We start from the raw sequence: 21,989 nt of genomic DNA on the forward strand, positions 1-21,989 counted from the left end.
CTCCAAGGATTTCAGATAAGGAAATGGGGACCCCTATTACCATGTACTGTTGATTAGCTTTCCACGTATATTCATCAAATACTCCAATTTATAAATTATAATCTAAATGAAGACATAAATATTTGATTCTCAGGTTACCCTCTTTGGGTCCCCTCCCTTTGTACAGGAGCTCTGTTTTCACTCTGTTAAATCTTGCAACTACACACTCTTCTGGTTCATGTTTGTTACGGCTCAAGCTGAGCTTTTGCTCACCATCCACCACTGCTGTTTGCCGCCGTCGCAGACCTGCCGCTGACTTCCATCCCTCCGGATCCGGCAGGTTGTCCGCTGTGCTCCCGATCCGGTGAGGCTCCCATTGCCGCTCCGGTGAGGCTCCCATTGCCGCTCCCAATAGGGCTAAAGGCTTGCCACTGGTTCCTGCATGGCTAAGTGCCCGGGGTCGTCCTAATCGAGCCGAACACTAGTTACTGGGTTCCATGGTTTTCTTCCGTGACCCCCAGTTTCTATTAGAGCTATAGAACACCCACTGCATGGCCCAAGATTCCATTCCTTGGAATCCCTGAGGCCAAGAACCCCAGGTCACAGAACACGAGGCTTGCCGCCATCTTGGAAGCAGCCCGCCACATCTTGGGAGCTCTGGGAGCAAGGACCCCCCGGTAACATTTTGGCGACCATGAAGGAACCTCCAAAGCGACAGGAAATGTTCCCCCACGAGGCAAAAACACCCCTAACATGTATTCTAGAGAATTGGAACCAATTTGACGCTCAGAAAGAAACAACATATTCTTCTGCAGTACCGCCTGGCCACAATATCCTCTTCAAGGGGGAGAAACCTGGCCTCCTGAGGGAAGTATAAATTATGACACCATCTTACAGCTAGACCTCTCTTGTAGAAAAGAAGGCAAATGGAGTGAAGTGCCATATGTACAAACTTTTTTTCATTAAAAGACAACTCACAATTACATAAAAACTGTGATTTATGCCCTACAGGAAGCCCTCAGAGTCTACCTCCCTACCCCAGAGTCCCCAGACTCCTTCCCCAACTAATAAGGAGCCCCCTTCAACCCAAACGGTCCAGAAGGAGATAGACAAAGGGCTAAACAATGAACCAGAGTGCCAATATTCCCCGATTATGCCCCCTCCAAGCGGTGGGAGGAGGAGAATTCCGCCCAGCCAGAGTGCATGTACCTTTTTCTCTCTCAGACATAAAGCAAATTACAATAGACCTAGGTAAATTATCAGATAACCCTGATGGCAATATTGATGTTGTACAAGGGTTAAGACAATCCTTTGATCTGACATGGAGAGATATAATGTTACCGCTATATCAGACACTAACCCCAAATGAGAGAAGTGCCGCCATAACTGCAGCCCGAGAGTTTGGCGATCTCTGGTATCTCAGTCAGGTCAATGATAGGATGACAACAGAGGAAAGAGAACAATTCCCCACAGGCCAGCAGGCAGTTCCCAGTATAGACCGTCATTGGGACACAGAATCAGAACATGGAGATTGGTGCCGCAAACATTTGTCAACTTGCATGCTAGAAGGACTAAGGAAAACTAGGAAGAAGCCTGTGAATTACTCAGTGATGTCCACTATAACACAGGGAAGGGAAGAAAATCCTACTGCCTCTCTGGGGAGACTAAGGGAGGCATTGAGGAAGCATACCTCCCTGTCACCTGACTCTACTGAAGGCCAACTAATCTTAAAGGATCAGTTTATCACTCAGTCAGCTGCAGACATTAGAAAAAAACTTCAAAAGTCCGCCTTAGGCCCGGAGCAAAACTTAGAAACCCTACTGAACTTGGCAATGTTGGTTTTTTATAATAGAGATCAGGAGGAGCAGGCGGAACGGGACAGACAGGATAAAAAAAAAGGCCACAGCTTTAGTCACGGCCCTCAGGCAAGCGGACTTTCCAGGCTCTGGAAAAGGGAAAACTGGGCAAATTGAATGCCTAATAGGGCTTGCTTCCAGGACCTATTTTAAAGGTCTACAAGGACACTTTTAAAAAGACTGTCCAAGTAGAAATAAGCCGCCCCCTCTCCATGCCCCTTATGTCAAGGGAATCACTGGAAGTCCCACTGCTCCAGGAGATGAAGGTCCCCTGAGTCAGAAGCCACTAACCAGATGATCCAGCAGCAAGACTGAGGGTGCCCGGGGCAAGTGCCAGCCCATGCCATCACCCGCCCAGGTCAAGCCCCGGGTATGCTTGACCATTGAGGGCCAGGAGGTAAACTGTCTCCTGGACACTGGTGTAGCCTTCTCAGTCTTACTCTCCTGTCCCAGACAACGGTCCTCCAGATCTGTCCCTATCCGAGGGGTCCTAGGACAGCCAGTCACTAGATACTTCTCCCAGTCACTAAGTTGTGACTGGGGAATTTTACGCTTTTCACATGCTTTTCTAATTATGCCTGAAAGCCCCACTCCCTTGTTAGAGACATTCTAGCAAAAGCAGGGGCCACTATACACCTGAACATAGAAGGAACAGCCATTTGTTGTCCCCTGCTTGAGGAAGGAATTAATCCTGAAGTCTGGACAACAGAAGGACAATATGGACAAGCAAAAATGCCCATCCTGTTCAAGTCAAACTAGAGGATTCCACCTCCTTTCCCTAACAAAGGCAGTACCCCCTTAGACCTGAGGCCCAACAAGGACTCCAAAAGACTGTTAAGGACCTAAAAGCCCAAGGCCTAGTAAAACCAAGCAATAGCCCCTGCAATAGTCCAATTTTAGGAGTACAGAAACCCAACAGACAGTGGAGGTAAGTGCAAGATCTCGGGATTTTCAATGAGGCTGTTGTCCCTCTATACCCAGCTGTATCCAACCCTTATACTCTGCTTTCCCAAATACCAGAGGAAACAGAGTGGTTTACAGTCCTGGACCTTAAGGATGCCTTTTTCTGCATCCCTGTACATCCTGACTCTCAATTCTTGTCTGCCTTTGAAGATCCTTCGAACCCAACGTATCAACTCACCTGGACTGTTTTACCCAAGGGTTCAGGGAGAGCCCCCATCTATTTGGCCAGGCATTGGCCCAAGACTTGAGCCAATTCTCATACCTGGACACTCTTGCTCTTTGGTATGTGGATGATTTACTTTTAGCTGCCCGTTCAGAAACCTTGTGCCATCAAGACACCCAAACGCTCTTAAATTCCCTTGCCACCTGTGGCTACAAGGTTTCCAAACCAAAGGCTCAGCTCTGCTCACAGCAGGTTAAACACTTAGGGCTAAATTATCCAAAGGCACCAGGGCCCTCAGTGAGGAACGTATCCAGCCCATACTGGCTTATCCTCATCCCAAAACCCTAAAGCAACGAAGAGGGTTCCTTGGCATAACAGGTTCTGCCAAATATGGATCCCCAGGTACGGCGAAATAGCCAGGCCATTATATACACTAATTAAGGAAACTCAGAAAGCCAATACCCATTTAGTAAGATGGACAGCTGAAGCAGAAGCGGCTTTCCAGGTCCTAAAGAAGGCCCTAACCCAAGCCCCAGTGTTAAGCTTGCCAATGGGCCAAGACTTTTCTTTATATGTCACAGAAAAAACAGCAATAGCTCTAGGAGTCCTCACAGAGGTCTGAGGGACGAGCTTGCAACCCGTGGCATACCCGAGTAAGGAAATTGATGTAGTGGCAAAGGGGTGGCCTCATTGTTTACGGGTAGTGGCGGCAGTAGCAGTCTTAGTATCTGAAGCAGTTAAAATAATACAGGGAAGAGATCTTACTGTGGGGATATCTCATGATGTGAACGGCATACTCGATGCTAAAGGAGACTTGTGGCTGTCAGACAACCGTTTACTTAAATATCAGCCTCTATTACTTGAAGGGCCAGTGCTGTGACTGCGCACTTGTGCAACTCTTAACCCAGCCACATTTCTTCCAGACAATGAAGAAAAGATAGAACATAACTGTCATCAAGTAATTGCTCAAACCTATGCCGCTCAAGGGGATCTTTTAGAGGTTCCCTTGACTGATCCCGACCTCAACTTGTATACTGATGGAAGTTCCTTTGTAGAAAAAGGACTTCAAAGTGGGGTACGCAGTAGTCAGTGATAACGGAATACTTGAAAGTAATCCCCTCACTCCAGGAACTAGTGCTCAGTTGGCAAAACTAATAGCCCTCACTCGGGCACTAGAATTAGGAGAAGAAAAAAGGGCAAATATATACAGATTCTAAGTCTGCTTACCTAGTTCTCCATGCCCATGCAGCAATATGGAGAGAAAGGGAATTCTTAACTTCTGAGGGAACACCTATCAAACATCAGGAAGCCATTAGGAGATTATTATTGATGGTACAGGAACCTAAAGAAGTGGCAGTCTTATACTGCCGGGGTCATCAGAAAAAAAAAAAGGAAAGGGAAACGTAAGTAGAAGAGAACCACCAAGCGGATATTGAAGCCCAAAGAGCCACAAGGTGGGACCCTCCATTAGAAATGCTTATAGAAGGACCCCTAGTGTGGAGTAACCCCCTCCAGGAAACCAAGCCCCAGTACTCACAGGAGAAATAGAATAGGAAACCTCACGAGGACATACTTTCCTCCCTTCAGGATGGCTAGCCACCGAAGAAGGAAAAATAATTTTGCCTGCAGCTAACCAATGGAAATTACTTAAAACCCTTCACCAAACCTTTCACTTAGGCATTGATAGCACCCATCAGATGGCCAAAGCATTATTTACAGGATTAGGACTTTTCAAAACTATCAAGCAGATAGTCAGGGCCTATGAAGTGTGCTAAAGAAATAATCCCCTGCACTGCAGGCCATACATTTCAATCCCTGTATCTTTAACCTCCTTGTTAAGTTTGTCTCTTCCAGAATTGAAGCTGTAAACTACAAATGGTTCCTCAAACGGAGCCCCAGATGCACTTCGTGACTAAGATCTACTGCGGACCCCTGGACCAGCCTGCTAGCCCACGCTCCAATGTTGATAACACTGAAGGCACCCCTCCCAAGGAAATCTCAACTGCACAACCCCTACTATGCCCCAATTCAGCAGGAAGCCGTAGAGCGGTCGTCAGCCAACCTCCCCAACAGCACTTGGGTTTTCCTGTTGAGAGGGGGGTCAGAGAGACAGGACTAGCTGGATTTCCCAGGCCAACTAAAAATCCCTAAGCCTAGCTGGGAAGGTGACCGCGTCTACCTTTAAACATGGGGCTTGCAACTTAGCTCTGACCCGACCAATCAGGTAGGAAAGAGAGCTCACTAAAATGCTAATTAGGCAAAAACAGGAGGTAAAGAAATAGCCAATCATCTATTGCCTGAGAGCACAGCAGGAGGGACAATGATTGGGATATAAACCCAGGCATTCGAGCCAGCAACGGCTACCCTCTTTGGACACCCCCCCTTTGTATAGGAGCTCTGTTTTCACTCTATTAAATCTTGCAACTGCAAATAAATAAATAAATAAATAAATAAATAAATAAATAAATAAATATTTGATTCTCCTCTTAGTCTTTCTTGGCAAAATCTATACTGATCTAATATAGCTGACACACCTAAGAAACAATATTTGATGGATGATTTTATATCTGGCGACTTAAAACCAATTATCATCTCAACAGTTACTGGGTATGCTACGAACAGAAATATATAAAATAATACTTGACCTAAATATAATAAGGAAACAACAAAAATGCCCAAGCTACAATGTGCATGTTGCAAGTAGTAGGTTAACCTTACTAAAAGAAAAGGAACACTGTATAATTTCTAAACTAGTTGAGGTTGGGAGAGTAAAAACAAAAATAACAACCTATCAATACAAAAGAAAACAGGAAAAAAAGGAAACAGGGCAGGCCGAAGAGTATCAAATAAGACAGCAGATAAATATCCAAATACATCAATAAGCACAAGTAAGTAAATGGACTAAATACACCAGTTAAGACAAAGATTTTTCAGCTGGGTGTAGTGGCTCACACCAATAATCCCAGCACTTTGGGAGGCCAAGGGAGGCAGATCGCTTGAGGCCAAGAGTTCGAGACCAGCCTGGCCAACCTCGTCTCTTCTAAAAACACAAAAATTAGCAGAGTGTAGTGGTGCATGCCTGTAGTCCCAGGTATTCTGGAGGCTGAGGCAGGAGAATCACTTGAATCTGGGAGGCGAAGGTTGCAGTAAGTGGAGATCATGCTACTGCACTCCAGCCTGGGGGACAGAGTGAGACTTCGTCTAAAAAAAAAAAAAAAAAAGGCAGGGATTTTCAGACTATTAATAGATGACTAAATGTATTAAATGGATGAAATTGGTTTTTTCTTGTTTTAGAGACACGGTCTTGCTTTATAACACCTAGGCTCTAGTGCAGTGGTGTGATCATAGCTCACTGCAGTCCTGAACTCCTTAGCTCAAGCAATCCTCCCGTTTCAGCCTCCTCAGTAGCTTACGACTACAGGCACATGCCACCATGCCTGGATAATTTTTTATTTTTATTTTTATTTTTGGTAGACTTGAAGCAATGCTCCTGCCTCACCTTCCAAAGCATTGGGATTACAAGCATGAGCTGCCACACTGAGCCAAGATTTTAAAAAGAAATACAGTGTGGCAAAAATGATGAGTTTTAATATCTAATAATGTAGAAATGTAAGAAATGCTTTCAGATATTGCAGGTGGAAAGTAAACTGTTAAAAACAATACCTATTAAAATAATATATGAATGCAGCCTTATACAGCAATCCAATTTCAGAGTCTCTGTCCCAGATACAAACATCAGTATGAAATGATACGTGAACACTGATACTTACAACAGCATTTTTGTAATATTGCTAAGAAAGAGGTAAATAAACTGCCATGCACAAATTTTTTTAAAGTCCTTTAAAGCCTTGAGCTTCCCATATTTCAGGGACTTCCAAACTTTGATGCACATGAGAATTAACCTGGGGAGCTCTAAAAAAATCTTGATCTCTGGGACGCATCCCGTACCAATTAAATTTGGGACTGGGAGTCAGGCATCCCAGTATTTTTTTTTTTTTTTAAAGACTCCCAGATGATTCCAATTTGCAGCAAAGTTTGAAAGTCATCCAGGTCCCTTGAATCAATTGCTCTGAGGTTCCTCCCTGTTTAGGGTTGCTGGGTTTGGCAAATAAAAATACAGGGTACCCAGTTTAATCTACCTTGCTCTAACATTCCATCTTTTTTCTATCTGGTTTTAGATGAAAAAAAGGAGTTGTAAGAACACCGAAGAAAAAGTGTTCCTACAGTTTCTCAACAATAGTGCAAGTGAAATCAAGACAGAAGTTTCCCAGATAAAGTGATCACAAAACAATGACAAACATATCATCAGATGGATTAAGATCACTGGCTCTGCATAAGAGAGTTTCAGACTGAAACCATACTTCTGTCATGAACCATCTGTGTGAACCTGGGTAGGTTACATAACTTCTTTGAACATCCATTTCCTCAACTTATACATTAAGTAAGCATCCCTATTTCATGGGGCTGATATAAGCAGTAAATCAATTCATACATTTCAAAATACTCAGCATAGTCCTTAGCACATAGGATATAAGCTCATAAACATTATATTTCTAATCATGCTGTAAATATGCCATTCAAGATTGGCTCTACTACAAGCAATGCTAGCTGATATGGAAATACTACTGAATGTCTTCATTACTTCTAAGGGAAGGATATGACTATTGTTAAACTACTCTCTGACTTTTTATACAAATAGGCAAGTATCAAGTAAAACAATACCAAGTATAAATCTAAAAGTTTTTTAATATGACACTTTAAGCACAAAGAGGATTGTGTATCCTATGTTTAAAGAAGGTTATTCTTTTCCCCATGAAATTGATATTCTAAAATGCCAATGAGCCATGCTTTTCATCTACATCAACAATTGTGCTAAAGGGAAACAGCTGAGGCCCTTCAATACAATGCAGCTAACAGACTGCTACCATAAGCTGATAATGAGAACTACAATCAGTCAAAGTGACAAGGCTAGATTAGATCCCCATCAATTTCTTTAATAGGCACAATATAGCAATTCATATTTGCATTCATAATCAGGAACCTAAACTGAAAACTATAGAATACACAATCAAATGTCTTATAAAGTTTTACTGTCAGAAGTATTAATAATCCAGATCAGAAGTCACTGTGCAGAGATGGATCATAATTTCATACAGAAATACCAGTTTAACAAAACACCCAGATTCATTTTATTTGTAGTATAAACACTATGTGGTTCTTTGATAGCACTGACATAACTTCAATCTTTCATTGCTATTTATAGCTATATAATTACATAAACGCTGACTTTAACTTATTCCTTTGGAAATCTGTTAATATCTGACACCCCAGGAAGCTCTAAATTCCACAAGGGAAAAAAAACCCTCTATAATCAACACTGCCCATATACGCTAGTAAGAAGTACTAAATAAATATTTGCTAAAGGTTACCAAAAGAATAAAAGAAGGTGGGGAATCAATTCTTATCACCCATTAAGAGCAATTATATGGTTTATTTCAATATACATCTTCCTACTCACAATTCTCCAGGCATTTCATTTAAAACACAGTGGCAAACATCCTTTTTATTCCATTTAATACTATTAGTCTACAGAAACATTAAAATCAAAGTCAATATACATACAAAGCAACTAATTTGTTGAAAGGACTAGTTGGTTTCTTTTTAAATACAGCAATATAAAACATTCCACAAATTGATTACACTCCTTATAAGAGCAAAAAAGCTAAGTACCCAATCATATTGAGTGTAGTAATGAGACAGATATTGAAGATGCAAGACTCAAGAGCAGTTTATCTTCATCCCTTAGGGTATCTTTTGCTCTGCACTGCTGACTACATATCTCTCTTCATCCTAAAAGCCTGGGATCTTGCTAAGCACAAAGAAAACATTTTATTCTTCTCTGTGCCTGGCATACAGGAGTCAAAAAAGGTTTATTAAATTGAGAGACACATGATCTCTGTCCTAAAGAAGATCACCATCTAACAGAAGAGGGGTTCCCCCAAAGGTTTGTCCTTGTCTTTTAATCCTTCCGTATTCTTCCTTGAGTGAACTCATCCACCTTCATAGCTTCAGCTGCCATTTTCATACCGATGAATCTTTGACTCTTAAATCTACATCTCTATCACAAATTTCCTGAGCTCTAAACACAATTGCTTGCTGGTCAACCATTTGTTTAACATATAGACACCTCAAACTTAAAGCTCTTTTTCTCACTCCTAGATCTATCCTGACTACCATATTCTTGTTTTTTGGTTAATGGAATCATTCTCTAAGATATATCAAGTCTTTGTAATAATAAGTATAAGAGTCATTAGTGTTTCCTAAGCAAAAGATAACTATTAGATAATTAGTTCCAGAAAATAATCTAAAATATATTTCATAGGCTGGGCGTGGTGGCTCATGCCTATAATCCTAGCACTTTGGGAAGCCAAGATGGGCGAATCATCTGAGGTCGGGAGTTCGAGACCAGCCTGACCAACATGGAGAAACCCCATCTCTACTAAAAATACAAAATTAGTCAGGCGTGTTGGCGCATGTCTGCAATCCCAGCTACTCGGGAGGCTGAGGCAGGAGAATTGCTTGAACCCGGGAGGAGAAGGTTACGGTGAGCCGAGATTGTGCCATTGGACTGCAGCCTGAGCAACAAGAGCGAAACTCTTTCTCAAAAAAAATAAATAAAATAAAATAAAATAAATTTCATGAATGAGCCAATTAGGAAAAAAGGACAGAATAAGGGTGGGTAAATAAAATGGAAGAAAGCGAAAGAGACAACTGATGAGAAAAGCAAGAAAGGTACCCAGAGAGTAAAGAACACGAGCAGACACAAAAGCCCTCATTCAAACAAAAAATATTCTCTAGGCCGGGCGCGGTAGCTCACGCCTGAAATCCCAGCACTTTCGGAGGCCAAGGTGGGGAATCATGAGGTCAGGAGATCAAGACCATCCTGGCTAACAGAGTGAAACCCCATCTCTACTAAAAAAGAATACAAAAAAATTAGCCAGCGTGGTGGCAGCCGCCTGTAGTCCCAGCTACTCGGGAGGCTGAGGCAGGAGAAGGGCGTGAACCCGGGAGGCAGAGCTTGCAGTGAGCCAAGTTCACGCTACTGCACTCCAGCCTGGGCAACAGAGTGAGACTCCATCTCGAAAAACAAACAAAAAAATTCTCTGACCACTTAACAGACACTGATCTCTCTTCTCACCGACCTACTTATTTATTATATCTGCACACTATCCTTTAACTCCAGCTATCACCTCTAAACAAGATCCCCTTCACTCTACTCTCTCTTCAGTGCCATAGTCAAACATATGCAACCATTTCAATAATCTTCCAGGGCTCCTCGCTACCTAAAAATTAAGTCCTAATGCCTCCACTTAATATTCAAACTCCTTTACTATTTAATCCTATCTACTCAACCTACTATTCACAATCTACCATTCCACTCCTTCCCTGAGGCTCCATGAAGACAGGGACCATGTCTGTTTTGTTTACTAAGATGCAGCCAGCACTAGGCACAATGACTGCCATTTAGCATGAATAAATAAACTCCATACTCCAGCCTAAATGAACTACTTGTGATTTCAAAGATTTTAAACAACCATACCTATACAGCATGTTCTCTACTCCAGAAAGGCCCAGTCCCTCCCCAGGCTCAATCTTTCACTGTCTAAATCTTCCCTATGCTTTAAGAGTCCAGCTCAAATGCTACCTCTTCCATGAAGCTTTCCTTCATTCCCTAGAAAAATGTATTCCTTCACAGACACTCCTGACATGCCTATTCACTTCTAATCATTCTTTAAAACTCAACTCAAGCATCATCATTATTAAGCTTTTAAATCTCACCCACATCCAGAAATGATCACCGCTGTTGTGATCAAACCATGCCTCACACAGTTCTCTATTATGGCAATCATACAATTACTAGTTAAGTAGTTCCCTAAAAGCAAGAACAATGTCTTATATATCATATCTGAATTTCTCCTGCATTCACCACAATTCCTGATACCCCATGGGAACTAGAAATATGTCTGCTGAATGAATAAAAATCTAGACAACATATAGATACACTATATCTTATTACTAACTTAAACCAGATGAGATTTAGAAAGGGACCTAACAGCCCAGACATGCCATGGCCTCAATTTAAAGGTCTATCTAAACAATATTATCCTCAAAATTACAATTATATTGACGTTATCCCCCTTTTGTATTTCTCTGCCAAAGAATTGGTACTATCCTTGGTCAATTTACCTTTAACTTTACAACATTCTTGCAAGATTATTTCCCAGGTCCTGCAACAGACAAATGTTTCTGTGTAATAAGCAATTTATGCTGAAAATTTGCAAATTAGTTTCAAATGGATCGCAGAACCAAGTGAACTACAATAAATTCAGTTTAGCCTATCAGAGTTTGCATTATTAATAAACCATTTATTATATATACAATCCATATGTTAATGACAGAATATCTTAACTCACAATTCTTCCTAAAATTCTCTCTCTCATTAAACATAGTAACAAACTGTAATTTCTCTCTGTTCTCTCTCTCTCTCACACACACCACAGTATATGCTCCAAAAGATGTCATTATATAGGGTAAAACAATTTTGCAAATATGGGAAATACGATGAACATTCTAAGAGAGTTTGTTAGTGCCTAAACTATTGACTGTATTCACAAATATAAAATGTCAGTCAGGAAATCCTGAGGCAGAAAATGAAAAAAAAAAAAAAAGCAGAAGACTTACTAAGCTTAGGCAAAGTACAGGAAAAAAAGAAGAAACAGGCCCAGATGAAGCAGCTTATGAGGTATGTATCTTATTCTTTTTTATCACGTACAGTCCCCAGTATAATACTTTAAAATAGTGGGCACACATATAATATTAACTGTATAAAAATAACGAAAACGAGGAACATAAGACCCGATACATAGAGTTAACAGGCCAAGAAAACAGAGTGCTGCTCTTTCAATCTCCTTTACAAACCATAAAGTACATGAAGCGGACATGGCAGAAGCAATACCATCTGTATTAGCCAGAATTCCCTAGAGGGACAGAACTAATAGGATAGATATATATATACACAAAGGGGAGTTTTTTAAGTATTAACTCACACGGTCACAAGGTCCCAAAATAAGCTGTCTGCAAGCTGAGGAGCAAGGAGAGCCAGTCCAAGTACCAAACTGAAAAACTTGGAGTCCAATATTTGAGGGCAGGAAGTATCCAGCATGGGAGGAAAATGTAGGCTGAGTGGCTAGGCCAGTCTAACCTTTTCACATTTTTCTGCCTGCTTTAGATCCTCTAGCTGTGCTGGCAGCAGCTGATTAGATGATGGCTACCCAGATTAAGGGTGGGTCTGCCTTTCCCAGCCCACTGACTCAAATGTTAATCTCCTTTGACAACAACCTCACAGACACACCCAGGGTCAATACTTTGCATCCTTCAATCCAAACAAGTTGACACTCAGTATTAACCATCACACCATCCTAGAGGTACAAAGCAAGCAATGCCAGTTCCAGGGCAAATAGTAACAGAGGAAAAGATGGCTGTCTCAGATGCTATGAAAAGACCTTAAGTCGGCCGGGCGCGGTGGCTCAAGCCTGTAATCCCAGCACTTTGGGAGGCCGAGGTGGGTGGATCACAAGGTCAGGAGATCGAGACCATCCTGGCTAACACGGTGAAACCCCGTCTCTACTAAAAATATAAAAAATTAGCCGGGCGTGGTGGCAGGCGCCTGTAGTCCCAGCTACTCAGGAGGCTGAGGCAGGAGAATGGTGTGAACCCGGGAGGTGGAGTTTCCAGTGAGCCGAGATCGCACCACTGCACTCCAGCCTGGGAGACAGAGCGAGACTCTGCCTCAAAAAAAAAAAAAAAAGAAAAGAAAAGACCTTAAGTCATTACACACAAAACAACTTTCAACCCCTACCATTAATGTAAATCTGAAGAGATTTCCTTTAATATCTTTTTTTTTCATTTTAGATTCAGAGTTGGGGGGTGGGTACACGTAAAGTTCTGTTATATATGTCAACGGCCTAGTAGCAATACTTATTTTTTCTGCAGCACTCCCTCCTCCCACTCTCCAGTAGACCCCAATGTTTATTATTCCCTTCTTTGTGTTCATGAGTTCTCATCATTCGAATCCCAATTATAAGTGAGAATATGTGGTATTTGGTTTTCTGTTCCTGTGTTAGTTTGCTTAGGACAGTAGCCTCCAGCTCCATCCATAGTCCTAAACAAGAAATAATCTCGTTTCTTTTTCATGGCTACATAGTATTCCGTGGTGTATATTCCGTGGACCAAATTTTCTTTATCCAATCTGTCACTGATATGCATTTAGGCTGATTCTATGTCTTTGCTACTGTGAATAGTGCTGCAATGAACATTCACGTGCACATGTCTTTATAGTTGAATAATTTACATTCCTCTGGATATACACCAAGTAAAGGGATTGGTGGGTCAAATGGCAGTTCTGCTTTTAGCTCTCTGAGGAATCCCCACACTGCTTTCCACAATGGTTGAATTAATTTACACTCCCAATAGTGTATAAGTGTTCCCTTTTCATTGCCACCTTGGTAACATCTGTTTTGTTTTGTTTTGTTTTGTTTCACCTTTTAACAAGAGCCATTCTGACTGGTGTGAGATGGTATCTCACTGTGGTTTTGATTTGTATTTTTCTAATGCTCAGTGATATTGAGCTTTTTTTCATATGCTTGTTGGTCGTATGTATGCCTTCTTTTGAAAAGTGTCTATTCGGCCAGGTGCAGTGGCTCACGCCTGTAATTCTAGCACTTTGGGAGGCCGAGGCGGGTGGATCACAAGGTCAAGAGATTGAGACCATCCCGGCCAACATGGTGAAATCCTGTCTCTACCAAAAATACAAAAATGAGCTGGGCATAGTGGCATGCGCCTGTAGTCCCAGCTACTCAAGAGGCTGAGGCAGGAGAACAGCTTGAACCCAAGAGGTAGAGGTTGCAGTGAGCCAAGATCACGCCACTGCATTCCAGCCTGGAGACAGAATAAGACTCTGTCTCAAAAAAAAAAAAAAGAAAAAAGAAAAAAAGAAAAATGTCTGTTCATGTCCTTTGCCCATTTTTTAATGGGGTTGTTTTTCTCTTGTAAATCTGTTTAAGTTCCTTATAGATGCTGGATATTAGACCTTTGACAGATGCACAATTTGCAAACATTTTTTCCCATTCTATGGACTGTTTACTCTGCTTATCATTTCTTTTGTTGTAACTCTTAAGTTTAATTAGATCGCACTTGCCAATTTTTGCTTTTATTGAGATTGCTTTTGGTGTCTTTGAACATTTTGCCCATTCCTATGTCCAGGATGGTATTGCCTAGGTTGTCCTCCAGGGTTTTTAGTTTTGGGTTTTACATTTAAGTCTTTAATCCATCTTGAGTGGATTTTTGTATATGGTGTAAAGAAGGGGTCCAGCTTTATTGGGAAGCAGAGACGGGAGGATCATGAGGTCAGGAGATCAAGACCATCCTGGCCAACACGGTGAAACCCCATCTCTATTAAAAATACAAAACATTAGCTGGGCATGGTGGCAGGAGCCTGTAGTCCCAGCTACTTAGGAGGCTGAGGCAAGAGAATGGCGTGAACCCAGAGGGCAGAACTTGCAGTAAGCCAAGATCGCACCACTGCACTCTGGCCTGGGCAACAGAGCGAGACTCCGTCTCGAAAAAAACAAAAAAAAGAGTGGGTCCAGTTTTAATCTTCTGCATATGGCTAGCCAGTCATTGCAGCATCACTTCTTGAATAGGGAGTCTTTTCCCCATTTCTTGTTTTTGTCAGTTTTGTCACAGATCACATGGTCGTTGGTGTGCAGCTTTATTTCTCCCAGAAATAAATGTATGTGCCTTTTGTACCAGTAACATGCTGTTTGGTTACTGTAGCCCTGTAGTACAGTTTGAAGTCGGGTAACGTGAGGTCCCCAATTTTGTTCTCTTTGCCTAGGACTGCCTTGGCTATTCAAGCTCTTTTTTGGTTCCATATGAATTTTAAAATCATTTTTTCTAGTTCTGTGAAGAATGTTCTTGGTAGTTTGATAGGAATAGCATTGAATCCGTAAACTGCTTCAGGCAGTATGGCCATTTTAATGACATTGAGTCTTCCTATCCATGAGCATGATATGTTTTTTCATTTGTTTGTGTCATCTCTGATTTCCTTGAGCAGTGTTTTGTAATTTTCACTGTAGCAATCTTGCACCTCCCTGGTTAGCTGTATTCCTAGGTATTGTATTCTTTCTGCGGTAATCGTGAATGGGACTGCATTCCTGATTCGGCTCCCAGCTTGGCTGTTGTTGGTGGATAGGAACGCTAGTGATTTTTTGTATGTTAATTTGGTGTCCTGAAACTTTGCTGAATTTGTTTATTAGCTGAAGGAGCTTTTGGGCCAAGATGATGGGGTTTTCTACATATAAAATCATGTCATCTGCAAACAGGGACAATCTGACTTCCTCTCTTCCTACTTGAATGCCCTTTATTTCTTTTTCTTGCCTGATTACTCTGGCTATATCCTAAACTATTTTCATAAATCCTTCAAAGACTACTACGTCAGGGGTCACCAAGACCACCCCCAGGTTCCATGATCCTCCAGGAGTACTCACAGGACCCTGCATATAATCAGCATATGGAAAAGGTACATGAGGCAAAGTCTGGAGAAAACCAAGCACAAGCTTCTCAGAGTTCACTCCCAGTGAAGTCACATAAGACACACTTATTTCTTCTAGCAACGCCTGGTAACTATATCCATGAAATGTTGTCTACTGGGAAAGCTCACCAAAGACTCAGTGTTCAAAGTTTTTTTTTTTTTCTTTTTGAGACAGAGTCTCACTCTGTCACCCAGGCTGGAGTGCAGTGGCATGATCTTGGCTCACTGCAAGCTCTGCCTCCTGGGTTCACGCCATTCTCCTGCCTCAGCCTCCCGAGTAGCTGGGATTACAGGCACCCGCCACCACGCCTGGCTAATTTTTTTGTATTTTTTTTAGTACAGACGGGGTTTCACCGTGTTTGCCAGGATGGTCTTGATCTCCTGACCTCGTGACCCGCCCACCTCGGCCTCCCAAAGTGCTGGGATTACATGTGTGAGCCACTGCACTCGGCCATTCACAGTTTTTAATGGAGCTGCTCACACAGGCACCCTCTTGCCTAGTACATACCAAAATTTCAGACTCCCAGAAGGAAGGTAAATGTTCAGCATAAATCACATTGTTTGCACAGTAAGTCACTCTTATCATTCAAGGAAATTTTGATCATTGTAGGAAACTGTTTACCATTCAAGTTTCCAGATACCAGCCAAGAGTCGACCTTCCACACAAGCCCTTCTAAGGATAGCAGTCTTAAGACTGCTATATTAATGGTTTATTGTACACTGCTACTATTTCTTAACATTCCTATCTCTTAAGGCCACCAGTCTACACATGCTGAAACCAGCCTTGTTCCCTATACATTCTATAGATAAGACATATCGCAAAAATGAAGAATGACAACTCACTCAATGTTCCTGAGAAAATAAAGGAGAACATATGTTAAACTAGGAATAGGGTCTAGCAAATATTAGTTCTCTATTGCAACTAATTAGCACTAATAATTATATTGTCTGCATGATAGAATGCACCAGTAGCACTGCTTTTCAGTCTTTGCTCAGCACTATAAATATACCAGTGCAAAGCAAAACATGACAATAATGGCCTAATTAAAAGACTAGTACTGGCCGGGCATGGTGGCTCACACCCTTTGGGAAGCAGAGGTGGGGAGATGGCTTGAACCCAGGAGTTCGAGATCAGCCTGGGCAATATGGCAAAACCTCATCTTAAAAAAAAAAAAAAAAAAAGGGAGGCCCCACATGGGATTTGGCCCGGGTACTCATGTGAGCTGCTGCTCTTGTAGTTGGTATGACTGCCTGGGTCTAGGGTACGGAGCTCCTCCGTGGCTGCAAGGACGTCACCATGCCTAAAGCACCAAAGGGAAAAACTGCAGGACGGGAAAAAAAAAAAAAAAGTCATTCATCCATATAGCAGAAAAGCAGCTCAAATTATGACAGAGGCCCACAAACAAGAAAAAAACAAAAAATTAAAGAATGAAAAGGCCTTGTGTTTCAATCTTATTGGTTAAAAACTGCAATGGTTTCAAAATCATCTTGATCCCCCCCAAAAAAGATATTGAAACAAAGATGCTTGTGAACTAACTGAAAGGTACTTAAATAAATTTAGCAGTGAGCTGGAGCAGATTGAGCGACAGGCAGGGGAGGTGGCACTGTTCCCAGGACACCATCATCAAGCAGACGATGGAGCGGGAGGGACAGCAGTATGAAGGATATGGCCTTGAGAATCCAGACATTCTAAATGCAAGTAATCTGAAAACATTTAGGGAATGAGACTTTGATCTGAAGAAATTGCCAAACATTAAAATGAGAAAAATCTACGCTGATGCAATTCCCAAGAAGTGCAAGAGGAAAACTATTATAATTGTAGACCAAGATTCAGGGGAATTGGAACTAAATGATGAATCAAATGACTCAGATGAGGAAATGACTGCAGTAGCCTAACGGTCTTCACTTGAATTCAAAATGAGTAATTTGAGAGCTTCAAATTACATTCATTGATTATGGTACATAATCATCAAGATACAAGAATTTGATGTTGACGTTCTCTTATACGATGAGAGTTTCATTTGCAGTTTCAAAAATGGTGTTAAGATTTTTTTTTTTTTTTTTAAGACGGAGTCTTGCACTATCACCTGGGCTGGAGTGCAGTGGTAACATCTCGGCTCACTGCAACCTACACCTGCCAGGTTCAAGCAATTCTCCTGCCTAAGCCTCCCAGGTAGCTGGGATTACAGGCACCCACCACCACGCCTAACCAATTTGTTTTTTGTTTTTTTAGTAGAGACAGGGTTTCACCATGTTGGTCAGGCTGGTCTCGAACTTCTGACCTCGTGATTCATCCGCCTCAGACTCCCAAAGTGCTGGAAATACAGGCGTGAGCCACCGCACCCGGCCTATGACATTTACTTTAAAATGAAGATTGCTTTTCATTTACATTAAGTTGCCAAAATAGATAGACATGATCTGCAAAAGTTGTTTAATCTTTTTCATCTGAATTTCAGGCCGGGAGGGAGCAATATAACTAAGGACAGAAAATGTTTTGTTTTTCTTGTATATTTACAATCACCTAATTTCACATTTTGTGAAATGGACAGTAACCTATTTCCTAAAAGATTCCTGTGGGTATTTTTTGAGCTGTGATAATAGAAAATTGTCTTTCAGTAATAGTGTCAAATTAATCCTTCTTTTAAACATTAAACCTATTCTCCTTTCTTTACAACATAAGAGAAAATGTGATAAGAAATTTGTATACACTGGTGGATTATAGATTATTATCTATCTTTTGAACCAGAGTTAAATGGTTAAAAAAAAAAAAATCCGTAATGATTGTTATTATCTCCCACAATTAATTTATCTTTTGAAACGGGGATAAACAGGCTGGACTCGGTGGCTCATGCCTGTAATCCCAGCACTTTGGGAGGCCAAGGCGGGCAGATCACGAGGTCAGGAGATCAAGACCATCCTGGCTAACACAGTGAAACCCCGTCTCTACTAAAAATACAAAAAATTAGCCAGGCGTGGTGGGGGTTGCATGTAGTTCCAGCTACTCAGGAGGCTGAGGTGGGAGAATGGTGTGAACCTGGGAGGTCAGAGCTTGCAGTGAGCCAGATCACACCACTGCACTCCAGCCTGCACGACAGAGCGAGACTCTGTCTCAAAAAAAGAAAAAGAGGATAAAGAATTTCAGTTTAGCTCCTTTTAATTGTATATTATTTTTTGCTTTTTTATTGTGAAAAGCGATAGGTTTTATTTGTGGAGACAGAACTAAAGATTAGAGAACCAGTGATTTTAATTGTGTTACTATTTCCTCTAAGAGACAAATTAAATTGACATATAATTCAGTATTTTCAGTATCATGAAGAACATGAATGTTGTACAATGTTCTCCCTCAAAAAACTTGTTAAATGCAAGTATCCTTACTATGTTTTTAAAAGAGCACAATGCAGGTGTATTTGAGTCTTTTCAAGAAAATAATAAAAACATGAATGCTGTATTAGGTTAACTGGATATCAACTAAGTCTTGTTAACAGTTTAAAGTATCATAACTTTTTTAACCTCTGAAAATTAAAAATAAAATTTATTTCTGCAATTTCAAAAAAGGAAAAGGAAAAAACCAAAAAGACTAGCTCTGACAATTTTTGTATAAGAGTAAAAACAAAACCTGTACTTACAACTTTTTACTGGTGGTTTAATAATGCCATTCTCCTTGACATATATGACACCTTACCAAAAACTTGCATAAACATTCACCCATGTATTCTAACCATCAACAAATTCAGTAAGATCTCTTTCTGTAACCTCAACTGCTATGGTATGAATGTTCCCCAAAATCCATGTGCTGGAAATGTAAATCCCAATGCAACAGTGGTGAGAGGTTGGGCCTTTTGAGAGGTGTTTAGGTCATGAAAGCTCTGTTCTCATGAATGGATTAATGTCACCATAAAAAGTGCTTGCAGGAATGGATTTCTTCTCTACTGCCCTTCCACTCTCTGCCATGTGAGGAAACAGCAAGAAAGCCCTCACCAGATGCTGGTACCTTGATCTTGGGCTTCTGAGCCCCTAGAACTCTTAAGAAATAAATCTTGGTCCCTTACAAATTACCCAGTTTCGAGTATTCTGTCATAGCAGCAGAAAATGGACTACACACCAATCAACCAACCAATTTATCTAAAAATTTTTTGTATTTTAAATGCCTTTTAAAATTTTAGAGGCAGGTACAGTGGCTGCCTCTTTAGAGGCAGGTTTGGCAGGTACAGTGGCTCACAACTGTAATCCCAACAGTTTGAAGTCTGAGGCAGGAAGATTGCTTGAGCTCAGGGGCTCAAGACCAAACTGGGAAACACTGTAAAGTCCCATCTCTACAAAAAGTTTAAAAATAAAAATTAAGCTGGGAGCGATGGCTCACACCTCTAATTCCAGCACTTTGGGAGACCGAGGCGGGTGGATCACTTGAGGCCAGGAGTTTGGGACCATCCTGACCAACATGGTGAAACACCATCTCTACTAAAAATTAGCTGGGCATGGTGGCAGGCACCTGTAATCCCAGCTACTCAGGAAACTGAGGCAGGAGAATCACTTGAACCTGGAGTCGGAGGTTGTAGTGAGCCAAGATTGCGTCATTGCCCTCCAACCTGGGCAACAAGAGTGAAACTCCATCTCAAATAAATAAATAAATAAAAGTTTTAAAATAAGCAAATAAAAATAAAAATTAGCCAGGCATGGTGGCCCACGCCTGTAGTCCCTGCTACTCAGGAGGCTGAGGCAGGAGAATCACTTGAGCCTAGGAGGTCAACGTTGTGGTGAGCCAAGGCTGCACCACTGCACTCCAGCTTGGGTGACAGAGCAAGACCCTGTCTCAGAAACAAAAACAAAAACAAAAAAGTAAGGCTGTCTATATAAGAAAAAAAAATTTAGACATCACTATTTTTAAGGTATCTTAAATTCTTTACAAATTAACACAAAAGAGATGATAAAAAATGCTTAACAATTCAAGATGAAATTCAGCTCTGAATTTGTTCAAAGTAATTAATGTGTTCTTTTACATCTCTCTTAAGGATGCTCTTGAGAGTAAGCTAAGACCGCTAATATACTGCTCAAGATTCATGAAATTTCACAAGTTTTATTTTAAAACCTCTTAACATTACTCGTATACCTTTGAAAAGACACTAGATGGCATTAGAAACAAGTTCCTCTTACAAAAAGAAAAACCAAGAGTGAAAAGGACAGCAATTCTCAAGTGAATGCACTTTATCTAAACTCCTGCAGTTCTTAACTAAGCTGAATACTTCACTAACATTATCTATCCTTTCACATGTAATTTTTTCATGCTCCCCTACATTCCTTTTCTCCCTACTCTCTCCCATGGTGATTTAATCCACAGCTTCCAAGTTCACATCTATAGCCCTAAACTGCTAATGCTGTACTCTGAACATTTAACTCTTGAAAGGATACCTAAAAAGTAGATATCCACATGCAAAAAAATAAACTCTTACCTCACATTGAATATAAAAACTGACTCAAAATGGGTCAATGAAGTAAATATAAGAGGTAAAACCATAAAATTCATAGAAGAAAACCTAGAAGTAAATCATGACCTTGGAGCTGGCAAAGGATTCTTAGATATGAAACCAAAAGCATAAGCAGCAACAGAAAAACACAGATAAGTTGGACTTCATCAAGGGCATTTTTAAACTTCAAAGGACATTATCAACAAACTAAAAAGATAACACAGAGAATGGGAGAAAATATTCGAAAATCATAAAACTAAGGGTCTAATACCCAGAATACATAACAAACTTAAAACTCAACAACAACAAAAATTCAATTACAAATGGGCAAAAGACTTGTATAGACATTTTTCCAAAGAAGATATATAAATGGTCAAAAAACACATGAAAAGATGCTCAACATCATTAGTCATTACAGAACTACAAACCAAAACCACAATGAAGTACCACTTCATACTCACCAGGATAGTATAATTAAACAATAATTTTTTAAATGAAATATAACAAGTTGACAAAGATACAGAGAAATTGAAACCTTCGGTACATTGCTAGTGGAACTGTAAAATGGTAAGCTATTATGGAAAAGTTTGGTAATTCCTCAAAAAGTTAAATTACCATATTTCTTTGCGATTCCACCCCAGGTATATCCCCCAAAGAACTGAAGACAAGTACACAAGTACATGTATAGTTCACAGCAGCACTATTCACAGAATCCAAAAGGTGGAAACAGCCCAGTGTTCATCGATAGATAAAAAGTGGTGTTGGACACATACAATAAGATATTATTCAACCAAAAAAAGGAATAAAGTACCAATATATGCTAGAATGTGGATGAACATCCAAACATTATGCTAAATGAAATAAACCAGATACAGAAGGTCACATATGTATAATACTATTTATATAAAATATCC

The 21,989-nt window shown here is 40.8% G+C and overlaps 1 protein-coding gene and 1 pseudogene across 4 annotated transcripts in view; one reads left to right on the forward strand and one right to left on the reverse strand.

The window, feature by feature from the left end:
- The window catches only part of MAST2 (microtubule associated serine/threonine kinase 2), a 253,329-nt gene that overhangs the window by 188,304 nt on the left and 43,036 nt on the right, over positions 1-21,989 (reverse strand). The window lies entirely within an intron of this gene.
- On the forward strand, positions 16,911-17,509 carry LOC111548772 (annotated as a pseudogene).

This window comes from Piliocolobus tephrosceles, chromosome 1 (assembly GCF_002776525.5).
Source record: "Piliocolobus tephrosceles isolate RC106 chromosome 1, ASM277652v3, whole genome shotgun sequence".
In the NCBI taxonomy this organism is placed as follows: Eukaryota; Metazoa; Chordata; class Mammalia; order Primates; family Cercopithecidae; genus Piliocolobus; species Piliocolobus tephrosceles.